The following is a 14792-nucleotide window of genomic DNA, read 5'->3' as shown; positions in this document are numbered from 1 at the left end:
CAATATCATCAAGGTATGTATAGATTTGTACTATTTTTATTGAAATGTAGGCTACTTGCTATAGGCAGAGAGGCCAAAACGATTAAATCAATGCACATAACATTTTAAAGTGCCGATCTCAATTAAAATAGGCATATTTTCCATTTCCTAGGCAGAGGAAATAAAACAATATACACACTACAGTTTTTGCAAACAAACTGGCTGATAAAATTATAAAGTGCCGACTTGAATTAAAATAATTAAAGTTTGCAAGCCAGAGGGAATTTTTTTTACTGGTCATTCTGACCGGAAACAATTAAAACTTTCAGTCCTCATAATTGTTTTTCGGTCAATGACCGGTAATTACAGGACAACGGAAACTCAGTTCTGAAGTTAACTTCTTGCTTCTTCTTGAACTTTGAGTTGAGATCCAGATATGTACACAGTGGAACATTTTAAATGTTTTAATAAACTTGCCAGTGCTCAGTAATTATGTGGTAATGAGAACATATGTCTGTAGCATTGAATATCAAAAACTGACCACTGGTACTAAATACTGTAATAATTGTTGGTTTATGTTTGTAACCTTGTTGGCCTATTCTTAGATAAAATCTATCTATAAATTGCAGTAACTGTGTCTGTGTGTGTGTGTGTGTGTGTGTGTGTGTGTGTGTTATGCGCCTATCTCTACAACCATTAGTCCGATGGATTTAAAACTTGACAGGTGTCTTGCTACGGGCATGAGTAAGTCCGGTGCCAAGTCTGACGTTGCTTGGATTAGAAATGCAAAAGATATTGTTAAATATATATCGGTAAAAGAAGCACACATTGGCTTTTGCCGCTCTAAGGCCAGTTACACACTGGATGCGTCGCGCAAGCGTGGCGTTTCTGTTGCGTCTCAGAAGCGTGGCGGCTGCGTGGATTTTTCTGTGTCCTACACACCAGACGCATGTCTGACGCGGCGCTGCTCCTGCTGCTAGGTACAGGGAGGGCTGATCTCGGGACATAGCGCCGACAGATTCAAACTCTGAAAAATGGGTATGGGCTGTCTGTTTATAACAACTTTGTGTAGTTGTAAAGAGCCTATATAGCCTATCTGATGTTGGACCGTCACTCAGAACACACACTACCTTGTTATTGTAGCCTATCCTACCCTTTATATATAGGCTTGTTCGACGTATGGGGAGAGAGTTGTTAAACATAAATATATAGCCTACTGATTTGATTAAAGCAAGACAACGTCGTCAGTATTGACTGCAAAATATGTTACAGAATATTTCGTTCTGTATGACAGGTACAATATTTGAAAATCTTTTCTCTGAAATTTTTTATGACATTTATATCTACATTGATGTCAAAACCTAGAGACTTTCAAACATCAAGATGCCATTTATTAATATGCATTCGTGTCTAAATGACATATAAACATCTTTTCCTATTCTAGTTTGCCTGGAAACGCTTCCAACACGCTTGTGTCTTGCGTGAAAAATAGGCGTTGGTTCTATTTCTAGAACTCTAGAAGCTGACACGCTCGCGCGACGCATCCAGTGTGTAACCGGCCTAACCGCTGGCCACTCCCCCTCTCACACTGCACAGCACGGCACCTCAGACCCACAAAAATGTGCAAAGCAGCACTACTTTGGACTGTCTTTGACTTTGAATAAACAAACGACAATTCTCAAATTTAAGGACGTTTCAGAATCCCACACATGCAAAGCACAACCAGCTACGGACAACAAATGGCAGACAGAGCGTGATACCACTTATAGGCAGGCTACCAGACACTGTTTTTGAGTCACATCGTTGTCTGTGTTTGGTGGGAAAGGGGGGGGTTAGCGCCTTTGACTCTTTTCCTGCTTCCAGCGTTAGCTACATGATTGCTGGATATACCAAACTTACTTTTCTTCACTTTCCTGGAGCACGAGCGGATAGCTGAAAGGAACATCGCGACTGTTGTGTGGAATAAATTAATTGCCGAAAAAAAGGCGCTACGCTTTTCCGTGTCTATTTTTTCGCTAAGAGGAAACTCAACAAAAAGCCATTTGCCGACACTAAATATCAAACAAAAGCCAGACACTATATAGTATTAAGTTGCTGTGAGCTGTAGCCTACATTCACCACATCTAACCAGAGGCAGAATATAAAGTAATCTTGGTGATTATTGCTTCACAGCGCTGTGCAATGTGAGAAAATCTCAGAGCTGAACCGGGCAGACACAGCACTTTTCAACAGACTCACTCCGGGTTAATTAAGTATACTGCTAACTAATAACATTACTCTCGGCAAAATGCCTACTTCGCCGTTAACTGTCAAGACACTAAACCTGTATGGAAATTAACACCTCTGCTGAAATGTTAAATTCGTTAACGATCCGACACGAGACAACACCATCTCTCTCTCTCTCTCTCTCTCTCTCTCTCTCTCTCTCTGCGCACACACACACACACACACACACACACACACACACACACACAAACAGTCCGGTTCTGGTGGTTGGTTAATGTGCTGATTAGCTCTCATAACGGGCCAGGTGGGTAGCGCACTGCCATGAGTCCATGAGGCTAATGTCTGATTACTCCACATTTTCATTGAAATATTTTGTGATTACATTCTGAATCTGCAACGTTCTCTGTCAGGTAAATCAGTAAGTTAGTAGTAGGGTATACAAGGGAGTTGCATATGAAGTGGTTTGGGGTCCTTCTGTAAGTAATTTTGGGGTAGCCTACAATTTGGTTTTGATGAATTCTACAAGCAGCAATACCACAGGCCAAGCAATCGGCCCGTTACAAACACGCACATTTTCAACGGGCACTGCACTAGTAGTTGCTAATTTGGCATATGAAAAGAATGAAAGGTTTAGTAATGCTCAATGTAAGGTATTGAACAAGTCTCTTGGTACTGAAAGTCCTATAGAATGTCCCTCAACTTATTGTAATGAGAGATTTCAGGCTACTGAAAAAGTAATAATAGTAACAGTAATAGACTTACAGTAGAAATAGTGGTAGAGGTGGTAGATTTTTCAGCTTCACTTGAGATAATACCTCAAGGTAATGTTGTTAGTGCTGTAATGTGATTGTACACGGACTGGATTCTCATGTGACACAGTTAGAAACAGTCAGCAGAGACATACTGGCCCTGTGTGTGTGTGTGTGTGTGTGTGTGTGTGTGTGTGTGTGCGTGTGTGTGTGTGTGTGTGTGTGTGTGTGTGTGAGTCTGTGTCTGAGTCTGTGTATGACGGGCCACTAGTGATTCTAAAGAGGACTTTGTCAGAGTGTACCACAGAGTGGATCAGGTTCTCCTCCTCTTAAGCCGGACGGTGATGACTTGTCTTGAGTAGTCTGACCTGCAGCTTACCCACCTCCCAATCAAACTGGTTTAACTGGAGAGGCTCACAGGGAGAGACTGACGGATCAACGTACAGCAACTTCTACAGCTTCTCATTCTGCAGGTCAGCTCTGCTCAATGCTGTTTCCTAATGCTTGTTCACTCAGATCTAAGTTTGGCTGCATGTTTTATTTATTCAGTGACTTTAGTTATGAGTTCTGCATGATACGATAGACTAGCTTAACATAAGCTCATAATCATATTTAGACAATCTAATTGAAAAAACAAATGGAGTCATTTGAAGTGTCCTGCACCACATGGTGTCCAGCATGCATAGACTTACATGACACTTAACAACAACATGGTCATGTCATGTCCCTTTTTTATTATGTACACACATGATCAAGGCCACAGGGTAGCTTTTAGCAGTTTAATAGCATTTTATCAAAATGGAACAGAACAACAATCCTTGGTTCAACACCAGTTTGCAGAAAGCACATCAACCACACAACAGCCACAAGTTCAATTTTAAAATGAATTACTAGAGTTGATATACTCTGCTGCCAGTGATGTTTGTCTTAAATGTTTTCTGCAATGAAATAAAAATAAAGGGAAAAGGGAGAGTTTGATAAGAGATTTGTTGGTGTCTAAGCTTTGTGATCCCAGGTATTTTGCCAACCAGGAACCAGATCCAAAATGGAACCAGCTATTATCTAGGTATCTAAAGAAGTATTTCAAATGTATTTGTATTTCAATAGTATTTTAAGCATTTATATATCAAAATATACTACTACTACATTTGAAGCCTAAATGTTTCCTTGGGAGACTTGAAAAGTGGAAGTTTTAGATGAATGGTCATTGACTGTCAAAAAAAGGGTCCAACCTCTGGGAAGTTCAATTTTAGCCTAATGTCAACAAATCCCATTAAAGGACCGAAACCAAAGAAATAAAATAGATAGAAAGGCCATTCCCATTCAAATCAACATAGCAGAATGGTCAGAGCGGCAGCCATTTGTATGTGCATCGTTGCCATGGCAACAGACTAACTTCCATATAAACGTCCTTATAAACTGAGTTGCGGCAAATCGCAGAGGTGAGGTTTTGCAGTAACAGACAAACGAACAGTGGAGTGGTTACATTGCGAGGCAGAGAGCCAGCCGCTAAAAGATTCAAATTAATCAACTTGCATCCACACAAAGCACATTAATATCGCCAAATGAGTGACAGCTATGTTCGGTTTGTTTTCTCTGAACGGTGTGGCGTGGAGGTACGGCAAGCTAGCTAACTAATCAGTTGCTGGGTTGCTGGTTCCGCTGTGCCTTTATGCTGCATTGGTTACAGAAAATGAGCCAAACACCGGGCTGGGACTTATTTTCATGCAAGATCCTCTTTTGCTGGGTCTAACTGTCCCTCCTCCTTTCTCCCCGCTGTTCTAGAGAACGTCTCTCGAGCTACTTGGTTCCTACTACAGATCTCTGAAAACCGTGGTGGAAAATTTGGCTTACTAGTTGGTACATTTCTCTTCAGTGGGTTTGAGCAGAGCATAGACTCATCTGATGAAGTAAATATAAAAAGCCAAGACCATGACCAAATCCAATTTTAGTCCATGGAAAGTGAAAACTCTGCACTAAAGTAGACCATGGACATATTCTATTGTATCAGAGAGAGAGAGACTGATTTGGTGTATCTCAGAGAGTGTGTCTACCGCTGACTCTGCCTTTTCCAGCGGCTGGGTTATCTGCAAGGGGTAATGAATGGAGTCCGATGGAGTTAAGTTGAGATGAATGGAGAAGAGCTCTGGATTCAGCACACAGGCCTTATCATCACTGGAGTATAAAGGTGGCTATTAAACAATTCCTACAACATACGGTGTACAGGAAGGGACCTTTGGTGATTCAACAGTAAGATTGCTTTTCTTTAAATAGAATGTCAAAGGAAACCCACTTATTCACACCGATGTTTTCTGTTGGTGTTAATATTAATCCTTGATCGTGTCACTTTTTATTTCACATATGGGTCTAGGGAACCAAGGGAACAAAGTAAATGGTTATGTTGAATGTTGTAGTAGGTTTATTGTTGATGCTTTATTTTCAGGCAAGAATAGGCACATTTCTGGTCATCACTATCGTTATTCTTAAAACCACAGTTTAAAACACTTTGACAGCTCATTTTTGATGGATGTAATAGATTAGTTGTAGTTTTACTTAATTACTGTAGGCACCATACACTTTGTCTTTGCATTTTCTGAATAGTTTTCTGAAATATGAAGAAGGAAAGAAAGGAACAAAAATGGTTTTCATCCCAAAATGCATCGTGTGCATCCTTGAGATCCTTCATTTGCAAAAACATTTCTTGAAATATTCCAAATTGTGCATTGTTAACATTGATGTTTGCATGCTAGCAGTCTTATACTTCAATGTCTTTGTTGCCACATTTCTATGTTCGTTGGCACGTTACCGCCACCAACTGTCAACGATTCAACTATACAAAAGAGGGAGGTCCACACCACGAGTTAAATAAACAAGTAACTTTATTAAAGACAACTAAACTAAATCAAACTACTGTATGTGATGTTAGTAATCAGTAGTTTATTGTGGGTGTTGGATGCTGTGGAAGGGTAAATGCTCACCTAACCTTTAACATAAAACCAAACAAAAAAACCAAGTTGGGGTGCCAGCATGGCACCAGCCTGCCTGGAGGGAGAGTGAGCCCATGTGAGTGAGTCATATGGCCCAGGGCCAGTTTGAAACCATTCACACAATGTGAATCGCGCTTCCTACATGCTTCATTGTGCTTGATACAAACAAATGGTGGACCTGCTCGTAAAAATATATATATATATATATATATATATATACATATAGATCTACTAGTGGTCACACTCCACAGGGTACCTTTAAACTGCGTCCAGGGGACATTGAAGATCATAAACAACTATTTCTCTACTCACAGGGTTATAGGTGCAACATGAGGAATACATGAATGATTCTACAACTGCTTGGCCCAATTTCTACCTTAAATGTTTTCAGAAACTAATTTCTTTAACGTTTAAATGCATGGGTGTTTTTTAACACCAAGCACTTAGCCATCCGGCACTTATCAAGCCATATATAACAATCATATTAAAGTATTATTTTAGGCTTTTTAGAGCATCCGTTAGCTTTTGGAAGTTGTGGTACCTCTTTCCTGTTCTCCAGCCTGTGGCCACAACAGCTGAAGGCCAATGTGCGCATCTTGTGAGGTCTTCTGGCTTCCATAAGTCTCTTAAATACCTGGGGTCTCCAGCAACGCTATAAAAGTTTTAGACAAAGAAACATGACAAAAACTGTGCTTTTCATCATTTTGAGACCGGAACATTTTTAAACACAAAACAAACAAAACAAAACCAGTGAGTTGAGTGTTAATTGAATTAAATGAATGAATTAGGGTGGGGTATAGTCCCTGGTGGCTAAAGACCAGAGGTATGCATTTAACGGTTAAGGGTTAGCGTAAATGTGATGTCTCCAGAACAGCCACCATGTTTTTCCTGAGTATAAATCAAAAGAAAAGACCGCTGGCAGCCATGTGAGTGGTACATTTGTTTAATCAGATGAAGCTTCTTTCATAAGCGAGTAAAAGACAAACATATCCTGATACTGAAAAGATGGAGGGCTAGCAGTGTCATTGGATTGTTTGAGCCATTTCCCTTCTGCTCCTCCCATTACGTAATACCTGCAACTTTACACTTGTCAGAGTGACAGATTGTCAATATATATAATAATAATAATAATAATAATAATAATAATATATTTTTTTAATTCTGAGACACCTTTATAAATTTTTAATTTGTGACCACTCCAGGTTATGTAAGGGTACATGCCCAGATTAGGGCATGTACCCTTACATAACCCCCTCCCCCCCGTCATCTATTAATTCCTTATAATGGACACCTTGCAAGGCATTAACGCGCTAATACCATGGTCAATTGCCAAAGAACATTTTTTAAGACCATTTATTTATAAATAAATATATGTTTTTTTTTTAAACAATAACTTTTCCCTGGGAACACCTGAGGGTTTGACTAATACCTGGAACAATAGTTCCCATCCCATAAGGTTCTTATGCAATAAAAACATTGTTCACTGCTCCAGTAAATAGGTTTGACCTTACATACAACTTGGCGACGGGAGATATTTCTAGTCCGCTCAGCTAACAGAACCCTCCAGCTCAGGCAGCTACAAGAACTTTCTTCTTGCAGCTTATGTGTTAGCGCTATCCTATTGTGTTCAGAGGGTGATGAACTGAAGGACTACACTGTTGTAAATAAAATATTCAGATTTTTATTATTTTTCTTTTAATGTAGCCCATTAATTTGAAAGGGTAAGCAGATTTTACCGGTTTTGTCCTATATATAACAGATTTCGATTTTATTTTATTTTAGCACATTATTTAGAATGGTAAACGGTCAGTTTCAACGGAACACCTTTTGTGTGTGTTAAGGTGTCCTATATGACTTTTTCATGGACACCCTGCAGCCAATCAGAATTGAGTATTCACCCAGACCATGGTATAACACTTTTAAATGGACACCCTTCAGCCAATGGATGGATGGATGGATGGATGGATGGATGGATAGATATGGATGGATGGATGGATGGATGGATGGATGGATGGATGGAAAATGCTATTTCCAAGGTTTGCCAAAAACATTATTTCGGTCAAAAGGGTAAAAGTACATTTCCAGTTTGTGAGGGTTAGGCACTCATGCAGATCCACTCCTTTTTAATCTGACACTACAGGTGTATTTTTGCATTAAAATCATGCTTAGTGCAGAATACTGAAAATCTTTACAGAGGGACCAGGCTTTCATCTGACAAGAGCTACAGCGAGTGCAATCAATTAGCAGTGTGGAACAATCAGCAAAGCATACTCACAGCACTGTACTGGAACAGTAGTTTCTGATAATTGGTAGACTGTCCTCCCACTGATATGATGAATAACCATGATGTTTCTGGAAAAGAAAGTCTCTAATACTTTCAGTGGGATCAGCAACACTTCAAATGAAACCGAAGAATGCGTTTAGGAGACATAAAGAGGGAGAAAGTTGTAGGTGGAGAGGGATGGAGGAGAGATAGGGAAATGTATAGTGAGGGAGGGAGGATGTTCAGTGTGTGGCTCATTAACTCAGTAGATGTAATCAGGGGGATGGAGTGAGACATTTGGCCATTGATTAATGAGCAGCACGGGTAGTGTGGTGGGGAAGCCAAACTGTACGTGCACTGACTGAACTCCCCTGTCAGCTCTGATGTAGCAGTCTGTGGATGATTATGTATACATATACATGTACAGATGCTAAGGAGATTAAATTGGAACATGTGATGTGTGGGAGTTCTGATGTAGCAATTTCAGTTAAAAAGTCATCCTTATGTCATGGTTTAAACATGCATGCTTTATTAATTCCATGCAAGGGTGGGGGTGGTGGTGCTGCTGCTGTGTAGTCTTATAATAATGTAAGACATTGTGATCCAAATCATGGCTTGTCACCAACTCCCACTGTAAATAAACTGAATAAGCAGAGTTTCGAAGCAGAGTACTGCTGGGAGAAAGCCCTTTCCCAGTAAAAAAAATAAAGATTTAAGTAAAATGTTGAAAAAAAAAAAAATGCAGTTTATATTTAGTCTTCAATGTGAAACATAAGAGCAGCAGGAGGAAAACATGCATTACTGGGGAAATACTGTAAACTGAAACTATATACAATATTTGCCAGATATACAAATATGAGCATAGACAGCATAAAGATGATAAAAACTAAAGCATGTGGTGCATTTGTATAGTACAGCATGCATCTCCACCACAGAGCAGCCATATGGGACACATTATGAGCCCACCGTGTGGTGTCGTCAAACTGACAGGACACAGTGATTTAACCCTGCTGGAAGTGGATGGATCCATTCTTACCTTCAAAGTCATCTGTCTCCCAGCTTTGTGAGAGTCTAAAAGCCCCGAGGGACACAGTACAGCATGTTGGCCAGTCAAGTGCCTCTCAATTACTGCTTTTAATTTCCCTTCCACTGCTGGTCTGTCTCCATTAGCTGTGACATTTCTCAGAGATATAGAGCCGCTTTTCTAGTCATCACCACAGTCCCTGTCTGCTGCAGAGGTTTTGGTGAAATTCTGGGTGTTTGCATATCAAGGTGGAGACAAACTGTAAGGGCTTGAAACATTATCCAAACTGTGGATTGCCACATAAGCGTCAGTGTTTTGAATCAGTTGAGGCTGAAGCTTGTTTCTGCTTGCTGCTCTGATACTCTCAGCTCTGTTGCTGAATGCTAGCGAGATCAGCTAAACTACTCCTGAAATAGAGAAGAGTCTGGAACCATTTGTTCTACTGCCATCCAGCAATGTGATCACCACTTTGGCTGACACAACTCAGGTGAGGTGCTCTGCAGTGCATTGGGATTCACGATGACAAAGCATACTACTTACTTCTTTAAATCTGTTGTTGAGCATGTTAAATGCCACATTGTAAATCTTACATCTAAAACATGAGACTTGACATGTCTGCTATTTTAGACATTTAAAGCACTAGCCCAAACTGATGAATCATTTATGACATTTTCAATTCTGATTTGGGTACAGCCCTAAAGCGTTGTTTTGGAAATGAGTTAGAGTTAATATTACCAAAGTACAATGTTATTGGCAAGATAGGGACTACTTTGTGTTATTTGTTAATTACACAAAAATGAACACAAATGGCATGTGGAGTTACCCATCCTCGGGCCTCTTCTGCTCAGAATCTACATGCATCCACAAGTTCAAATTATTCAAAACAACTAAATAGCTATAATTTTGTAGATTAAAAACAGCTTTACATAACAACATCGCAAAGTAACTATGTTGCCATATATACACTTACTAAGTGAATTGAATGAATCAGTGATTGATTGTGCCCCTAGTTAAACGTAAACAATGGTGCCAAGGAAGACAGTGGTCATCCACATTTTAACATCCACATTTAGACAATTTCAAAATAAGCCTACTGTTATAGCAACAATTAAAGCACCTAAGCAAGACTCTTAAGGGTTTAATCAGGATTTGTGTTTAATCAAATTAGCACAGACAGAGGGTCGATTTTCTGATCACACTGATGTTAAACCAAACCCTGTTTCTGCAGTCCTCTGACAACTTTGTCTCCTCTTTAATTTTTTTTAAATGTCACTTGTGGTTAATCTCACAACAATATATTTCCCTAACACTAAACATTCCATTGACATTTTAGGTATTTAGTTTTTTTTTCTCCCCTCCAAAGTACTGTACAAAGCTTAATACAGTACAGTAGGGCACAGCACAGTAAAAAAAAAAAGGTTGCAACCAAATATTAATGATGAATAAACAGTAATTCCAGATAATAGATTGGAAGGTGCTAGGTGAAGGAATAAGAAAAAAAGGCATACATTTTTCTATCACTTTTCATCATTCTTCTTTAGCATTTCTGAAATGGGGCAGTCATGATTTTTAAAACAACAAAACACTTGAGATCAGTGCAATCTTGAAAAATGAGAGAAAAAGATTCCTTCCCAGTGACTCTCTCTGGGTTGCTGAGACACTAAGTTTAGTTTTATATATATATATATATATATATATATATATATATATATATATATATATATATATATATATATATATATCTGTGTACACGCGCGCGCACACACACACACACACACACACACACACACACACACACAAGAAGAACAACATTTACAAATGTCTAAACACATGCAGTCATACACACAAAACTATCACATTAGGTTTAGTCAGGCAGGAGACTGCCATGTTTTTACTGCTTCCTGTTAGAGTACATGTATATCAGAAAGGCCTGTTTCTCATTCCGCTCTCTTTCTCTCTCGCCTCATGATTTACCCTCAGGCTGATTTGGCAGCAGGGTGACCAAATCTGTCCAATTAGGAGTCATCCATAACATGTTTGGGCCTTTTCTGACATTGCAATTTTTCACGCAAACAGGGAAGGAGACAAGTACAAGAAAGGATTATGGTTTCTTATTTGGCTTGTCAACATGGAGTATGGATAATATATATATATATGTGTGTGTGTGTGTGTGTGTGTGTGTGTGTGTGTGTGTGTGTGTGTGTGTGTGTGTGTTTTGCTGCGTTGGTGGTTTGGTGGCAGTGGTCCACTCATTTTTTAATCTCTGTCAGGCACCGTGGTCACGCATAATCTATTCTGTTCTCTGACACACTTGCACACATGTACGCAAACAGTCACACACTCAAACACATCATATCTCTTCCGCTCAGCGCCATGCCATTTGGTGAGTGGTCACAGAGTGTAGACACAGGAGACAGCCAACTGTGTCCCTCATGTTTGGGCGTCACAGTCACTGAGTTCTTGTACAACTACTGCTTACAAACTGCTGATCAGCACAGACAACAGGTGATGGGATAACTACACACAGCTGCTACTGATTGTTTGAATGCAGACAGAAATTGAGTGACAGTTAATGACGCTTAACTTTAAGGAAAACACCAAGCATAGCATTTCCGTAAGGCAAGGAGACACCAAATTTTGTCATGTGCCAGAGCTAAGCACTCACCCTAATGCATCATGCAAACAATTAATAATACATGATGGGTGACAGTAATGAATACATAGTTGCAGACAAAATAAACTAAATAAACATACTTAGCTTGTTGTATAAATTAGTTGAATAACTGATATTCTGTTCCTGTAAAGTCAATATCAAGCAAAGAAGGCTGCACATTTGCTGTTTTTATGTTTTATATCAGTTTGAATTAAACACCTTTTGGGATTAGGATTGTTGAACAATGCAAGCAATTTGAAGACATTGCCTTGGGCTGTGGTAATTGCAATGGGTATTTCCTGGCATTTTATAGACCAACGATTAATCGGATGGAAAAAAATAATAAAAGAAATTAGTTAGTTGCAGCCCTCAAGCCAACATGTTTTTATCAGCTTTACTTCAGCTGTTGCATCACAAGTGCACACAAAGCAAATTGCAGTTATGATTTTAGGTGCCTATTATCACCCACTATCAAGTCATGTGTATTTAAATTGCTTTCAAAGCATATACTGTAAAAGACCTTAACATCTGGGGAATCGAAAAATCGTATGTATCGTGATTTTTTTGCAACGATTTTTAAAATCAATTATTTCCCTAGAATCAATATTTTTGTATTTATTCATTTATTTTTGAACAATGATTCACCTAAATATTTTCTGTATACACGGTTCCTCCGATGGCAACTGCATCATATCAGTTCCGTTACCAGCAGAACAGACCGAAAGCAGAAAATGCTGAAAATCTGTTATGTACTTCTTTACAAATGAAATAAATGTCAGACTGACTGACTGGCTGACATGTGATGTGCATTCTTCTTGGAAAACAATTTGTTTTTAGAAATGTCTCATGATCTATTGTCTCTAGAAGAACAAGGCAAAGAAAATCGCAACACTCAATTCTATCGAATCGCAATACTTCAAGAATGTACTCGATTTGTACTCTACAAATCGAATCAAAAGACAAAAGCATATTGTCCCAGCCCTAATTGCCCTCAGTCTCAGCTGTACTTTACATTAAGTGAATACAATTTAAGCATGTTGACATTATTGTTTAGCTCAGTAATGTCAAGCCTCATTGAGCTGCTTGCACTGCTGTTGTTTGATGTGGTAGATGTCACAAATCGCAGTTGGCCTCAGTTGTCTTAGGGTGCTGCAAAAGCCTAAATCGTTGATATCTTGAATCCTGCACAAATAAATCAAAAACTGCATGGCTAGATACTACTAGGGATAAGTATGAACATGGGCGCTTGGGGATTTAGGTAAACTGACATTTACAATAGTGTGTATTGCGTGGTCGGAAGGGATTTAGTAGATGTGTATATTGGTATTTATTTGAGTGCTGCATTTACAATAGTATGAATAATAGGCAATATTAGAAAATAGATAAGTATTTAGCAAACTATTACCCCAAGTATTCACCAATCTACTTTATCATAACAAATGAAGTTAAATCTAGCATATTGCTTAGGTTGTACACCTTCATTGTAAAGTAATTCTTCATTAAAGATGTAATAATATGTAGACTGGGAACAGATACACAGACGTACCAATTTACTGTTAATTGTTTGTTTTAAATCCTCCAAGGCTGTAAATCACAAGAAAACAATCCTATTAAGCCCGGGCCAAATGAAAAACAATTTGTTTGGATATTCACCTTTAAAATGTTGATAATGACTCTGAAATGATTAATGCTTGCAATTTAGCTGCTGTGCCGAACAGAACGGCTCGCTGCTCCACAGAGAATGAGGGAGTGAAAAAAAAAGAAAAAAGTGAAATGGCTTTAAATTGGAAATTTCCAATTGTGAGAACTGAAAGCAATTAACAGAATCAGAGGACAGTCTCTGTGGCTTCTTGAACTCTGATTAAATGTTCTGATTGCCAGAGAAATCACTCCCTAAGAGGGAGATCCATAGCTGCCTGTACTGTAAAGTGGCCTATTGGTAAATCCATAATGCACAGAGACAGAGGTGTTTTTAGACAAATGCTCTTAAGGACATTGTTAAACATCAAAGGGTAGTATTTTACAGATGCTACAAGCTGCTAAACGGCTTCCAGGCTTTTCTTGGTGGATCCTCGACTGCTCCAGGCTGATGGGTTGCAGGCTCTTTTTTTTTGCCAGCAGTGTCTCTAGACCGGCATGATGCTAAGGTTACACATCCAAGATAGAAATGCATCTATCCGTCCAATTGTCTGTCTGTCTGTGTTTCAGGCAATCACAGTTGCAGTAGCTGGCGTCCCCTGGGTCTTCCACCTGAATGCATCCTTGAGTTAACAGTGGATACAGGCTGATGAAAATTTCATGACCCAGCAAATGTAGGAAATGGACAGTGGTGTGGTTTTAGTGACCAGGGATAGACATGATGGAGGGAGGAATGGGGAGAAAAAGGGAGTAAAAGACTTGCCTGAAGAGAGACATATATACAGCAGAAAGGCCCAATTAAACATAATTTATTTTCTTTCTCCAAGCAAGAAAGCTTTGAACCTTTCGTCTACATTCCCAATTGGTTTCACTGCAATCTACTGGCTACTCTACAGTCCAGTATACCCACCACAGGATTATGATGCAACGCTTGCTTTCATCTGTTAAAATTCATTGAGAGCAACAGAAAAGGCCATTACCACACTCAAACCCACATTCCTGGGAGTGCCCTGTGCATGCATTAGCTCGTTTAACTAAAAAGAAAAGCCAACTTTTCTTAAAAAAAGCCTAATTTTCTTTTTGCTGTTAAGCCTTTAACTTGTTTTCAGGGACTCACTTTAGTTGTGTAATGTACAACCTGGACTGTGGTCTGTTGTTTCCTGTTCTTTACTTATTTGTAGCATTGTATGTGTTAGTCTTTTTCTTCATTTGTTTGCTGAGCTCTCTCAACTACTATAGTGCAACCATATTAAATACTACAAAATGTGTTAAA

At 39.1% G+C, this 14792-nt stretch overlaps 1 long non-coding RNA gene across 1 annotated transcript; it reads right to left on the bottom strand.

The window, feature by feature from the left end:
* Positions 1 to 1021: 1021 nt before the first annotated feature.
* LOC118496230 lies at positions 1022 to 9706 on the bottom strand. The gene is made up of 4 exons (XR_004898750.1): positions 9697 to 9706; positions 3643 to 3652; positions 2252 to 2257; positions 1022 to 1071 (listed from the first exon to the last, which is right to left on the bottom strand). It is a non-coding gene; the product is annotated as an uncharacterized LOC118496230 (long non-coding RNA).
* Between the last annotated feature and the right edge of the window lie 5086 nt (positions 9707 to 14792).

The sequence above is a fragment of the Sander lucioperca genome, chromosome 11 (genome assembly GCF_008315115.2).
Source record: "Sander lucioperca isolate FBNREF2018 chromosome 11, SLUC_FBN_1.2, whole genome shotgun sequence".
In the NCBI taxonomy this organism is placed as follows: domain Eukaryota; kingdom Metazoa; phylum Chordata; class Actinopteri; order Perciformes; family Percidae; genus Sander; species Sander lucioperca.
This window is presented reverse-complemented; position numbering and strand designations above follow the sequence as displayed.